At 38.2% G+C, this 13764-nt stretch overlaps 1 protein-coding gene across 7 annotated transcripts in view; it reads left to right on the forward strand.

The window, feature by feature from the left end:
* Positions 1–13764, forward strand: part of usp2a (ubiquitin specific peptidase 2a) — a 52206-nt gene that overhangs the window by 6095 nt on the left and 32347 nt on the right. For 2 of the 7 annotated variants that reach the window (XM_044118661.1, XM_044118662.1), the window contains exon 1: positions 2395–2646. The exons of 1 other annotated variant lie outside the window; for it this stretch is intronic. The gene's annotated coding sequence lies outside the window, so the exon portion shown is untranslated. Of the gene's footprint in view, positions 1–2392; positions 2647–5598; positions 5641–6993; positions 7088–8826; positions 8911–13764 lie in introns of those variants that run through there. 4 more of the 7 variants (XM_044118657.1, XM_044118660.1, XM_044118656.1 and 1 more) reach the window with 4 other exon arrangements.

Here is a 13764-nt window from a genome sequence, read left to right on the forward strand (position 1 = left end):
GCTGAATTTGACTTGCTGAGCAGGTAAATATGTAGTCTGTTTGACGGGCCCCAGAGAAAACCAAAAGTATTTCAAAATGTTTTTCAGCACAAGAACTAATAAAAAGATCAAACTACAAAAAGAATTAGTTAAGAAATTCAACCCATAATAAAAATGTATTTCATTTGATTATCATATTTAACTATTTAATAATTTAATAACTGTAGTATAGTTAATAAATTAACAACAACATAAATGTGGATAAGATTCACAGTAATCATGCAGGAACTGGGCAAAGAGAAGAGGAGAAAACATGCAGCAAAATTCCCAAGGTCAGAAATGGAACATTGGACAACTTCATCAAGGACCAAAAACGTCCATGTGTGAGCTGCCTAGTCTATGGCACACAATGGATATATTAAATGTATTTGTCTGCAATTGAAAAAAATACCAAATTTAATATACATAATTTTTCATTATTTTGATTGTGATAAATTTGGACCTCCATATTTATTATCTTTTCAGATTTTCAATTTATACTGTTAAACATCTTGCAGCTTTTGTATGGTACATTATACCACTAATTAATTTACTAAATCAGTATTTATGGAATCTGTGGATTCATCAACAAGCACACCTCATAATATGTCTGTTTTGCTTATATCTCCCAACATTTATAGAATTATGTTGAATCAAATGAGACATTTCTGCAGGTAATACACACCAGTATTTAAGTTAATCATTTCACACAGCCTCATCTGTGGCAATTAAATCATGATTTTGCTTTTTATGGGTTTCCAAGAACCCATAGAAAATCTTTTTTGTTTTTTAAAGATCAGAGTGAGTCATCTTTCTTGGGATGAAAGATGCGTCACTGAATGTTAATAAATGGCCGTCTCCCTTCTCTGTTGTCTGATGCAGTTTCATTCACAGTAGCAGTTTTGGACCCGGGCCCACTGTTTGGAAGATGTTCAGTATTATAGCTCAGCAGAGGGAGTGCAAAGCTCAGCATCCATTACTCATTCGCTTTGATGCAGAGAGCCAGTCACTTCTTGCTTTAATGCTGCAGCTAAGGAAATAAACTGATTAAGTATAGCATTGTAACTATACTGACAGATGAAGTGGAAAACACTGATGATCTATTCATTGTGGCATTGTTATTAGTGGACATGATATATTAGGCAGCAACCGAGTATTTTACCTTTGAAGACCAAGAACAGGAAAATGAGCAAATGAGAATTTTAAATAGTTTGATAAGAGCCAGTTTGGGGTGGCTATAGACGACCTTGCTTATCTGGAAATGGAAAGGCACTAGCGTCTAAAATGAGAAGAAGGCAATGCTTTGGTCAATATTCTTCTGAAAAACTTTAGGATACTGGTGTTCATGTGAATGTTACTTTGATATTTCCTAAGCACTGTTACGCCTTTTTATGGAAAAGCTATTCTCTGATGTTGGTGGTCTCTCTCTCTCTTTCTGTCTCTCTCAGCAAAAAAAGTGGTTTAGGAATTATTTCAGGAGCACAACAAACACTTTGATGTGTTGACTTGCCCTTTAAATTCCCCAGATCTAAGTCTAATCAAGAGATTGTTAGATATCCATTTCTCAGGCAGCCCACATCATTTGGAGAATCAAATTTAGTCAAAAATAGTAAAATCACATATCTTTGACATGACCGTAGTTACAGAAAAACCCACATATTTTAGACTGTTTTATTTTTGATAAAATATTGGTTTTATACAATTTACTACTAGATACATTTTTGTGGCATATGACATAATATTCTAACTTTTTGGGAATGAGTTTTCAGAAATAGATTTAAGCTTTTTAAAATTGATTTAGTATAGCAATTATGCATAATCATATAATTCAGTATATAAATTGTAATACATAACTTTGAGAAATATCAATTATTTTTTTAAACCTGGTTGAGTGATTTTTTTTAGCAATAATGAACTACATTTATAGGCAATGTGAGAATTTTATTCATAAAATATAATTATTAAACTGTCAATTTACCCCTTTATTTTTAAATATTAGTTCAAAGTTACATATATTTAAATCTTTATACTTTTGTTTTAAAACGGGCGATTATTATTATTATTATTATTATTATTATTATTATTATTATTATTATTGTTGTTGTTGTTGTTGTTGTTGTTGTTGTTGTTGTTGTTATTATTATTATTATTATTATGCTTTCCAATAAAAAGCTCCTGTAAAAAAAACCCCCACAGAAATAGGAACGGGATAGATCTCCCACGCGACAGAACGTCGCATATTTTCAATGAAAGGATTCACTGATGTTTACGTTAGTCGCTATGGTGACGGTGTAGGAGGCGGTTCGCGTCTATGGCTAGTGACGTGCTGAGTCTGCTTTGAACCAATCACAGCTTCGCTCCGTGGCCATCCTGACGTCACCGTTAAAGCGAAATGGGCCGTTACTCGGTTGCTGAAACTCTACAACTGCAGCGAACAGGAGATATGGCTAAACACCAACGCTCGCCTCGTTAAAGCCTTTGGCAGATTTCTCGTCGGTTTAACATTATCGTTTTACTATAATTAAACCCTGGACCCTGTGGTCTGATAGAAGCACCGACCAGATAAAGGGGGACTCTGTTGGGGGCGTTTCGGTGCCCGTTTGGATCGGGATGATCTCCAACTGCGGGGTGAGTGAATGCAGTTCCTTTCTATCTCCATAACCCTGATAGGTGCTGTTTCTTCTTATTTTTGACACTTAGCTACTTAGCTTAGTCCCAGTACTGGGGCAGAATTTATAAGTCAAAACAACATTAGATTTGAGTGGAATAGAATGTTTGATTGGATTGTATGTTTTTTTGATTCCTTAAACGAAGCTTGCTGTGGAGAACAGCGGTTGGAAAAACTCGAGAAAGTTCGATTTATCCCTGCTTCTTTTTTCATCTGCACTTATTATATGCAGAGCAAAATGTATTCTTGTGATTTTATTGGTCATATCTATACGGCTAAAGTATGAACAATGTGTCCCGCAGCAGTGCCTCAGTTCGCTGTCACAGCACAGTTTGGCGCTGTGTGTCTATGCAGCTGTCCTGAATGCGTTTCCATGAGTTACCACTGAGGCGTATTCGGCCTGCTTACACAGCCGTAAAGAGTGTAATGGTTAGTTTATAAGTGGTGTATTAACTTGGCTGCATCTCCCAGCGGCTGGTTAGAGGAACGTTGGGTTTACGGTTGCCTCTATGTCCTCTCTCGTACCCTCTCTCGCGCTGCATTCCTGCGAGCCTACCCGCTTCCATCACCAGGCAACCCTGCTGATTAGTGATGTGGCGCCCGAAGCCGAGCCGGCTCCATCTGCCCACTCATAATGAATGAGTGACTCATTCACATGAACAAAGGAATTATAATTATTGGCATTATCGATATTATTATTGTTATTATGGCATAATAGCAGTACATGTCAAAATATGCATAAGCAGTAAGTAACCATGTAATTAGCACCTTTGTATGGTGTTCATATGTAGACATTGTTTCATAAACAATGGCAGCTGGTAAACATTTGTCCATCTAAGGAAGCCCAGATAATTTAATCTTGTAGACCCGGCATCAGTCCTTCATCCTGGGCAAGCATGTGGCAACAGTGGAGAAAACAGCAAAATTTTTATAGAAAGAAAGGCCCATCAGAAACAATCAGGGGATATAATCAGAAACAGAAATACTTTAAAAATCTCCACCTGGAAAATTTACGGCAAACACCTGATTAAAATTTAAGAAAATAAGGCAGTAAAAAAAAGGACAACCCCCCCCAGAAAATTTTATAAAATAATTCAAAAGATTATGATAATCAGTGTTGTTATATGGGGTTACGCTCATACAAAATTAAATCTCAAAACGAGCCGGATCGTGCTGGTGAGCTGAGCCAACTGAGTCGGATCCGGGAATAAAGACGGAATTGCTATCACTACTGTTGTTCGACTGGGTTTCTTACTAAGGCACGGAATAACGTTATCTCCTGTGGTCTCAATCAGGCATTCCACCTCTGCTCGTATGTAATCAGTCTGTTTGGTACACTGCTGACATCACGGCACTCAGAGTACCGCCTTGAGTGCTCCGCTACCATCACAGACCCGTCTTCTCTCGGTGTCATGTAACGCTATACGCCGGTTCAGAGCCACTTCGGCACAGAGCTCCGACTGTCTTTTTCCATTGTCATACGTCAGCTATGTCCTCTGGCCAGAGAATACTCGTTCTTATTTGGATCCTGGTGTCGCAGTCCAGGAATGCGTTTCCGGACATACGGAGCCTTCAAAGAGTACCACATTCATCTCATCACCAACACAAAGTTCTGTAAATTATGTTTTATTTTATATGTTTCACCAACTCAAAAACAAAACAAAATTGTGAAGACCAAATAGTACATTGTAATTGTATCCACCCCCTTTAGCTCTGGTAACATTAAATAAAATCCAGTGCAAACAACTACCTTCAGAAGTCACCTTAGCAAAACCCAGAAGTGCGTACTTTAATTTCCTTATAACCGCAGGTGTTCAGTGAAGATCTCAGAGGTTTGTTAGAGAACATTATCAAAGAAACGGCATTATGAACACCAAATAATTCATCTGATAGGTCAGGAAGAAAGTTGAGGAGAAGAACAGTAGTATCTGAAGCTTTCAGCATCTTTTAGAAGATTGTTCAATGTATTTTTTAAAAATGGAAAGAGTATGTCTCCACGTCAGATGCAGCAACACATAAGCTTCCACCTTTACTGACAGGCAATGAGAGAAGTAGAGAAACATCAGGTCACAAATTCACAACTCAGATTGGAGAATCTTTTGATAATGCTGATCTACAAGACATTTGTACCTATATACAATGCTTTTTCAATGAGAAAATATTTTTTTAGAAAAATGTATAAAAATCTATAGTTCATCAACAAATTACCTAAATATTCTCAGCTGCTTATGTATTTGTTAGGACTGTGGCTAAAATTGTAAGTACACAAAATACTCTCCATACAGTGTGACCTATCTTCAGTTACAAACACATTAATGTTATTTGTAAAACATGTTAGAAACCTGCCATTATTTTCCTTCCATTTAACATTTGAGGCACTGATTGTTTATTTATCATATATAATCTCTATACAATTATTTTGAGTTGGAGATTGTAACATGACAACGTGTGGGAAAAAATATCCGGGGATTTTGAATTCTTTTGCAAGGAACCCTAAAAGTGCAAAAAGGGGTTTGATCGAGTCACTGAACAGTCAGAATACATAATAATTAATTTCCGCTAGCTCAGTTGTAACATCCTTACAGTGGCAATGTTTCAGAGGAACTTAGTGGATGAATCACAATCCACTGAGGCGCATTCTTAACTTTTCAAGATGATTTATGACATGTCTAGTGTTTGCTCCAGCAAAGCTCTGGAAATCACCTCTGGCCCGCCTGGCTTCCAGAAAGTTTTAACACTAGTCCTTTAAGAGTAAAGTGGAATGCCAGAGGAGCGCCGAGAGACCTGTAGAGGTCACGGGCGTCTGCTATATTTACCGGCTCTGTAACCTGATCCGTGGCATTCTGGACAGCCGTGCTCACCCTATCTATCCTCTTGCTCTGTGGGTTCACAGCGTTCCAAGTAGCGCCCCTATTTTTTTCTGTCCATAGACCCGGCTGCTCAGAACAACAAGGGTGAGCCTTCTCAAACCTCCATTTATCTTCCTGCAGGTAACCTGCTTGGTTCTGGTCTCAACTGTTTGTTCAGCTTTGTAGGGATCTTCTATGATGAGCTAGGCTGAGGGTTGGGGATACATTTTCAGAGTTCCAGATTTTTCTCGCATGAGTTCAAGAAGCTTCGCTTCAAGTACGACGGTAATAAGCTGCTGCATATTTTCTTTCTAACCAACTCGACTAAATGAGTTGCCTCCTCGTTTGAGCTTCTTTCAAAGGAGAAGCAACTTTCCTAGATTTGATTGTAGGATCTCAAGTGTCCATCACCACTCTCTAATTATTGCTCGTTCATTTAAAGTTGAATGTGTCTGCCGTAAAGTTAAGCTTCTAGCTGCTTCACTTCTCTATTTATAGGACTTCCAGGCAAGTTCCTCACACACTATATTTGTCACCCATGGAAAAGTTTTCTGACATGTTAGCTGTCATTCTGCACATACATTGTCATGAAAAAGGATTTCCTCCTTTATATTTCCTCTGCTTATAATTTTTTTTAGAACTAAAATGTTTCCAATCATTAACATCTGATGCAGCAGCAAATGCAAAAAGCACTTTTCAAATGAAGCAAAAAGGTTTTGAAACCAACTTTAACAAATATGAGAGATTAATTCACTTGTGGTCAAATCATAAATTAACCAGAGTAAATCACATTTCTTCTGGTTCAGTTTCAGTGGTCACACACAGACTTGGTTACTACTAGAGCTGTAGAAACAAGGAATCATGTCAACTGAACCTGTCTGACAACAGATGGGGTTTTAGCCTTGATTCAGAGGAATTCAGTATTTCACAATTTTTGTAGTTTTCTGGAAGTTTGCTCCAGATTTGTAGTGCATAGAAGCTGAATGCTGCTTCTCCGTGTTTGGTCCTGGTTCTGGAGATGCAGTGTAAACTAGACCCAGAAGACCTGATTGGTCTTGAGAGTTAATATGGCAACTAGTCATAAATGTATTTTGGTACTAGACATTCAGTGCTTTATAAGCTAACAGACATTTTATGATCTGTTCTCCAAGCCGATGAACTGGGGTGATGGGCTCTATCTTCCTGGTTTTAGTCGAATGCGAGCAGCAGCGCTTTGGATGAGGCTGCTTCAGAAGCTTGAGGACTATTTGTAATTGATGGAACCATAAATTCTGTTCCTTCTACCAGAAATATCTAAAGCAGAATGTCTGACCATCAGTTTGTAATCTTAAACTCCATCACATTTGGATTAACACCCAGAAGTCCACCTGTTGTACTATTTTCACTCTTTTTCATTGTATTTACTATACACTCCAATCTTGTGTTCTCACTCATTTGGCATGTCTGTGTTTTTCACAGGGTGATCTCTGTGTTTAAACGGTGGGGTGGCATCAGTAGAATGAACTGCCCCTAAACCCATGAAGTCTGACGCACACTGCTACAAATACAGCAGGTACCAGCTTCCCAAACAAATAAATGATAAAAATATAAGTAAAGCGTTTTTATCATTTATACTTCAGTTTTTAAAGTTGATCAGAGTTTCTAGGAGATTCTAATTGGTCACCCATGACTGTTTATCTGGAGCATAAATACGAAGGGGATGAGAGTGTATTTCTTTTAGGGTGGATGGGGCCCCATATTTATCTTGCCTCTACACACAGCGAGCCGGACAAGAAGCTTTAAAGGTCACTGTTAGGAGAACTGCAGCAAAGAGTAGCATCTTTTTCTTGCCAAGTTTCCATAACAACTGTCAGACACTGTCTACAGAACAACGTCTGCCATCACAAGTGTAATGCTGTCCTGAGACTTTAACTAGAATGTTGTGCTCTGGTCTGATGAGACTCACATTGAGCTTATCGGTTGCACTTCAGCTGGGCTTGGGCTGAAACAAAGGTTTAAAAACTTTAAAAAGCACTTCTTGTTTGCTAATATGTATGCTTGAAGGTCTGTGATGCTGATGCTTCCAGGGCCTTTTTCTACAAACGCCCTGGAAATATGTTTAGTGTGCAAGGCACCATGAGCTCTTGAAATAGACCATTGAATGTCCATTCAATGGTCACTTTAAAGCCGGTGAATATGTTCACAAACTCTTATTTTAGGTTTATTTTATTATATTTTTATTTATTTGTTATTAATTGGCATAAATTAGTTTTCTGATTTACACATTAAAGGGTTTGCATTTTTGTAAAAAAAAAAAAAAAAAAAACGGAAATAAACAAAACCCGGTCCAGCCAAACAATTGGTCAATATAAGCTGTGTTGTCGCTTAAAACGTTGGATGAAAAGTAACAAGTTACTGCTGAGACATTTCCGCCATAATCTAGATGAGACCCAAATATACCAAATCCTCCAGGTACAGCAGGTCACTGAGAGCACTGAGAGGTTGGATAGTTGAATGAATCATCCACCTAATGGTTTCAACTGATGTCAGCAACAGCTTTAATTAAAAGCAGGATTAATTTTTTCAATCATAGAGGACACATTCTGTGAAGCTGAAGATTACAATTCTCTTGTCCAAATCATTTGTACTTGAGAAGGTGTTAATAGAAGTTGTTAGGGTTATCGTCTCTAATCTTTCATAGCTTATAACATCCATCAGCATCAGTAAGTGGATCAGCAAAGATCGATAAGCTTTTTAATTAGTAACGGAGTGTAAATGACCAAATGATTGAGTCAATGAATAAAGAATGAAGTTGGTCATGTGCAGAGGGTGCAGCAGCAGCCCACTGTTCCTGTCCTCTGCACTGTAGTCACGGCCTCGTGCGTGAGTCACCAACAGATGGTGGTAGTGATAAACGCTAATGGCCTTCTCCCTCTCCGGGTTCTTATAGTTGTCAAATCTAGGCTGTATAGTGAAGACTGTAGACGGTGGAGATTCAGGAAAATTTGATTGGATGTGCTCTGTTTTTCAGGTATTTAAAGGCCAGTTGATGTAAAGTCTGTTTGGACTCAATTTGTCTCCTTTGAAATCAAGACATACAGACAGGCACCTGCTTAGCAGAATTGGTGGTCTAGGTAATGTCCGTTTCTTACTCAGAGGTGGAACCAGTTTACTATTTTGGTGACTTATTTAGGAAATGGTTGGGTTAAATTTTATTTGGTGTTGTCAGAGTAGAAGAGATGAATCCTAATGACACTTTTGACACTTTAAAAAAAATAAAAATAAAAACTAAAACAATGTTTTCTTGTCTTACAGGTCACAGTTAGATGTTGTGTTCTGTTGGTCTATTACATAATTTGCCAATAACACACATGACAAAATGTGGAAAGGTCTAAGGTGAGAACCAATACGACCAGATAGAATTTATGTATATTAGTGAAGTCAATGCTGAAAAAATACTCTGTTGAGCCAAGCGTGACATAAAACTGCACCAAGTCACATGTTGCTGATGTGGATGGGTTTGTAAATCCACAGGAGCCCAGTTGAGCATCTCAGTGTAACAAGAAGATCAATATAATGTAATCCACCTGTCAGTGTTCTTATGTTTGGCTCAATGGAGGTCTGGTCGATGAGGTGAAGAAAAGTCCTTTTTATGTGAGTCTGGCTGAGTCAGTGCCAACAAGACATCGCCTACCAGCAACTTCAACCAAATGTTTGATAGCTCTGTATCTGTCACAGCTCTTTGGGTGAAGCAATGTTTTTCTTCATCTTCCTATATATTGCTGACTTAGAAACTGTGAAATTAAAGCAGTCATGCTGTCTAAAAGCCAAGGTGATGGGGCAGATCAACAGCCTCGGAAAGGCTCAAAAAACAGAATCAAGCAATAAAAGTTGAACCAATGATTTTGTAACAGTGATTATTACACTTTATTGTTCATTTATGGTCTCCTCAGAAAGATGTCATAGTAACATACTTAAAATGATTTTGGTGACACAAACATCTGTTGTATATAATTTTTAAGACAACAGGAAGGGAAAGACACCTTCTGGAATAAAAGGTGATTTTCTAGCCAAAAACCAATACTGTGTTTCACAGTGTTTCCGACCGTTCTCAGGAGCGTCGGACTGAGAAACAGTTTGTATAAGCTCAACAAACATTCGGTTCCACTAGGTTTTTGCTAACTCTGCCTCTGAGTGGGGCAGGTATGGGAAGGGGTGTTCTGTGAGGCAGAAGCTCAGCTAGAGTAGATTGTTAGGGCTTTGTGGGGGCAAGCATTCAGACATCCCGAATGGCAGGAGAGATTAAAGGATTTCTCAAACATGGATGAAAGAATCAATGCAAAACTCCAGGTATGTTCTTGATGAAAGAATAACATTATAACACAAAATAAAGCTAAAAAAAAGTTGATTACCTTTTAATTGCCTGCCATTGAGTTGACCATAAACCTATCTGTTCACCGAATGTAGTGTTTAATCAAATATGAAGTCTTCTGTCGCTCACATTTTTAGGTCACAATACCCTAAAAGTCATAATGACTTTTATGTCAAAATGAGTCATAAACAAGAAAAATAGTCAGTACAATATGTCTAAAGAAAGACATAAATCAAGGTGCCCTGAAGGCCCAGTTAAAGTCCAGACCTCAATCTGATTAAAATGCTGTTGTGGGAATCCAAGAGAGTTAAGCAGAGAGCAGTGTCTGCAAACCTCAATGAATTCATACAATGTTGAAAAAGGAGTGGGTCAAAATTTCTCCTTGACATATAAAATTTTACTCCGTACAAAAAACGACAACAAATAGTTTTTGCTTCTGAAGGTGAGTGTAGAAACTGTTGAATCATGGGGTAGACTTGGTTTACACTTGACTTTGTTATTTAAATAAATGATACTGAGGAAATCTGTTTCTAGATCAAACCCTTAAACTTAAGCAGAGTTTAATTCTATTTAGATGGAACTCTGTGTCTATTCAGTTTTCCATTTAGTTCTCTTTTTTATAATATCACTACAGTTTCAGCCCACTCTGAGCAAATATTATGCTGAGGAAATATTTAAAAAAAAGCTAGATTTGATGTTCTTGTCTGCTCGTCTGCAGTTTCAGATGACTAAAATGTGATAATGTGATATTTATTATTGGTTTGTGCAATTTCACATGGACTTATATTTTTGGCCTTTTGGAGTAAAATTTTGGAGATCATAAATGAGTCATGTTCTTCTGTGACAGCCTTGCTAGTCTGAATGAATTTACGGTACTTCTCTCTCAAATATTTTTGTGGATGAGCTGAATGCCAACCGTAGTGTTACTTTGTCCACTAGTTTCTATTTTTTCTTGGTCGTTGGGTAGACTCACACTAGTTGAGAATTGCACTGGGATCCAGTTCCACATATTGAAAGCGAGGTTCGTAAAAAGATTTTGGCCCAGTTCTCTGAAACTTGCCCCGTAGGTGAAACCTCATCTCTCCATCTCGATGCCAGTAGGCAGCTGCTAGAAACCTCTCTTGGACTGCACCAATGCAATCATCTCTGCCACTCAGTTGAAATATTTTTAATAGCAATGTCCTAAAAGCTTGGTGCACCCATTACATTTCTGATGTAATGGGTGCCAGTGGTCTGATCTCTTTTTTCCCCCAGCTGTATAGAGGCTTGCTGGTCAGAAACCTGTAATTTTCTTTGTCTGAAGAAAGGACAAGAACGTAGCTCCCAGTCTGCAGCTCTGATAGGAAGTTTCAATTGGCCATAACTTGTTGCTACTGTAGCCATGGTAACTGGTGGTTAGCACTGCCTAAGGGGAGGCTGAAAATGTAGAATAGCCAGAATGTGTAAGTGTGAGTTTTTGTTCCTGTTGTAACATGTGCAATTCATACACTATAATGATTATTTGGCAAATTCAGTGTGTCTGTGTTCCAGTTCACTGCAGTAATGTATAGTCGCACCCCTGAATACTTTCACATAATCATGTTACAGCAAAAAACTCTATAACTGCAAAGTAAAATAAAAATTATACATGATTTTAAAAAATGTTGACAGGTAAAGTCAAACAAATCTGACTCTACTCTAATGCCTTAAATAAAACTTAATGCTACTAATTCCTTTCCAAAAACGGCTGGGCAGCAAAGAAAAGCCCAGGATAAGTTGAGAGGAGTTGCAGAGATTCTCTGCTCAGGTGGAAGAAGCTGTTCATAGGACAGCGTCACTTTAAAAGTCAAGCCTTCATGATACTGTGGCAAGAATTAAACATTTATTAAAGCAGCAGTATTATTAACTTTCCTGTCACATAGTGCCGTTTCATGGCACTATCAAATAATTGTGTTACTTAGGTTGTTATAAAAATGCTGTACATGTCAAACATAACTTCACAATTTGATGACTTGACAGTTGATCATCTGTTCCTGTAAGAACCCAGTTCATTACAGGAACTGGGTTCTTGGTTGATTGGGGACAGACCTGGGACTTTAGACATGCTCAATATAGTCCTTAGACAGGTGGACATGTTTTGTCTTGGTAAAACAGTGAAAGAATATAGCACAGTGTGGTACTACCAGAATAAAGCTATTGTGTCCCTTCACAGCATTATTGGTCATTTTTATCCTCTTCCCACATGATGACAAAATGTGGCAATTAATGCAGAACAGCAAGCCGTCACTGAAAACAACAGGACCCCATTCCCCAGTCCCCACCCTTCTCTGCTTCAAGGCTGAAGCCAGTCACTGAGCCACCCTGCGGGTGAAATGGGGTGGTGTAATTAGTCCAATATCTGTCTCCAGATGGCAAGCGTAGATTTTCTCTCACGCTTAGGACGCAATATGGCAACCCTTATTCTAGTATGGTTATCTTAAGCAACTTTAACCTTCATGATGTGTGTAGATTTCCTCTCATCTCCATCAGTTCTAACTGGTGATTGGTAATTGTTAGTTTATTTTTATTGTGCAAAAATGTTTTGGTTTTTTTTAAATAGCGTGATTAAAACTTTAGTCACGGCAATTAACATTTATTCAACATCAATGTGATATTCGTGATAAAGGTTGTTATTAAAAGTAGCACAAAGAAGAAGCCAGAAGACGACTTTGTCCTCTCAGATTCGGTAACATTAGAGTCCATATACCGGTAATCGTTCCTCTTTGTGTCACAATGCTAAAACCAAAAGAACCCTGCCAAACTATAGAGGATCACTCTATTTATCTTCGTTATCTGGCTTCTTCTGGTTGTACATGGCCTGCTTCTGCATATGTTGGCCTGCCTCCATCTGAGTGCTCATGTACCTGGTTCGGATCCATTGGCTGAATTATTGATGAAACCTTTTGATGTTGAAAAACAGATTGAGAGAGACCATAAGAAGGCTATGCCAATACAGAGGAGAATATTCTGAGGAAAAGGAAGCCCACACTCACAGAGGGATGAAGGAAGAGCAGGAGAGAAAAGGAAGCAGTAAGAGAGGCGAGATCAGAGCAGAAAGAGCGAGGTTAAAGAAATAGGAGCCTCTCTGGATGAACTCAACACGGATCAACATCAGATACTTTTATTTATTCAGATGCTTCTGCACATGTGAACAGGAGCCTCTCTGAGGCTTTGCTGCAACAGTAACACTCTAGGCTGTCAACCATTACTTCCACCTCACACACAGACTTTACCTGTATTCATCTGTTGGAGAGACATCTCGACGGTTGGAGATGGGGAGAAAATATTCATCTTGACGTATCAAAATAGTTGTTTGATCTGGATTTAAAGTTTTGTGAAATAAGGGTTCTTGTTGACTTTTCCGCCAAACAAGATTTAAATCACAAGGGAACGTTTTCCATAGCTGCATGCACACAGCCCCATGAGTTAATATTTTGTTGAACCACCTTTCCCTACAATTAGGCATCTTTAAGTCCAGTACATCTCTGCCAGTCTTTCACATCTAGGCAGACCTTTTTCCCGTTTCTACTCATTTGCCAAGTTGCTCCAGATCAGGGATAGAAGGCATGTTCAAGTGTTGGTAGAGATCAACATTAGGATTTAGGTATAGACTTTAACTGGACACATAAATGATGTTTTTATTTATATTTTGCTACCTCAATAGATCAAAGTCTGCTAAAATCACAGTTTTGATCACAATGTGAAATCAGAAAGAGCCAAGAGGGAGAGAGCAGCACTGTTGGAGTGAAGTTGTGTTTACTGGGTAATTACACAGATCTTATTTGAAAGAAGGCAGGCATTTTAAATGCAAACATTCTAAAGGTATAAAAGCATTTTCTTAAATTGAAAATGTAAACTCG

This window comes from Gambusia affinis, linkage group LG06 (genome assembly GCF_019740435.1).
Source record: "Gambusia affinis linkage group LG06, SWU_Gaff_1.0, whole genome shotgun sequence".
NCBI lineage: Eukaryota > Metazoa > Chordata > Actinopteri > Cyprinodontiformes > Poeciliidae > Gambusia > Gambusia affinis.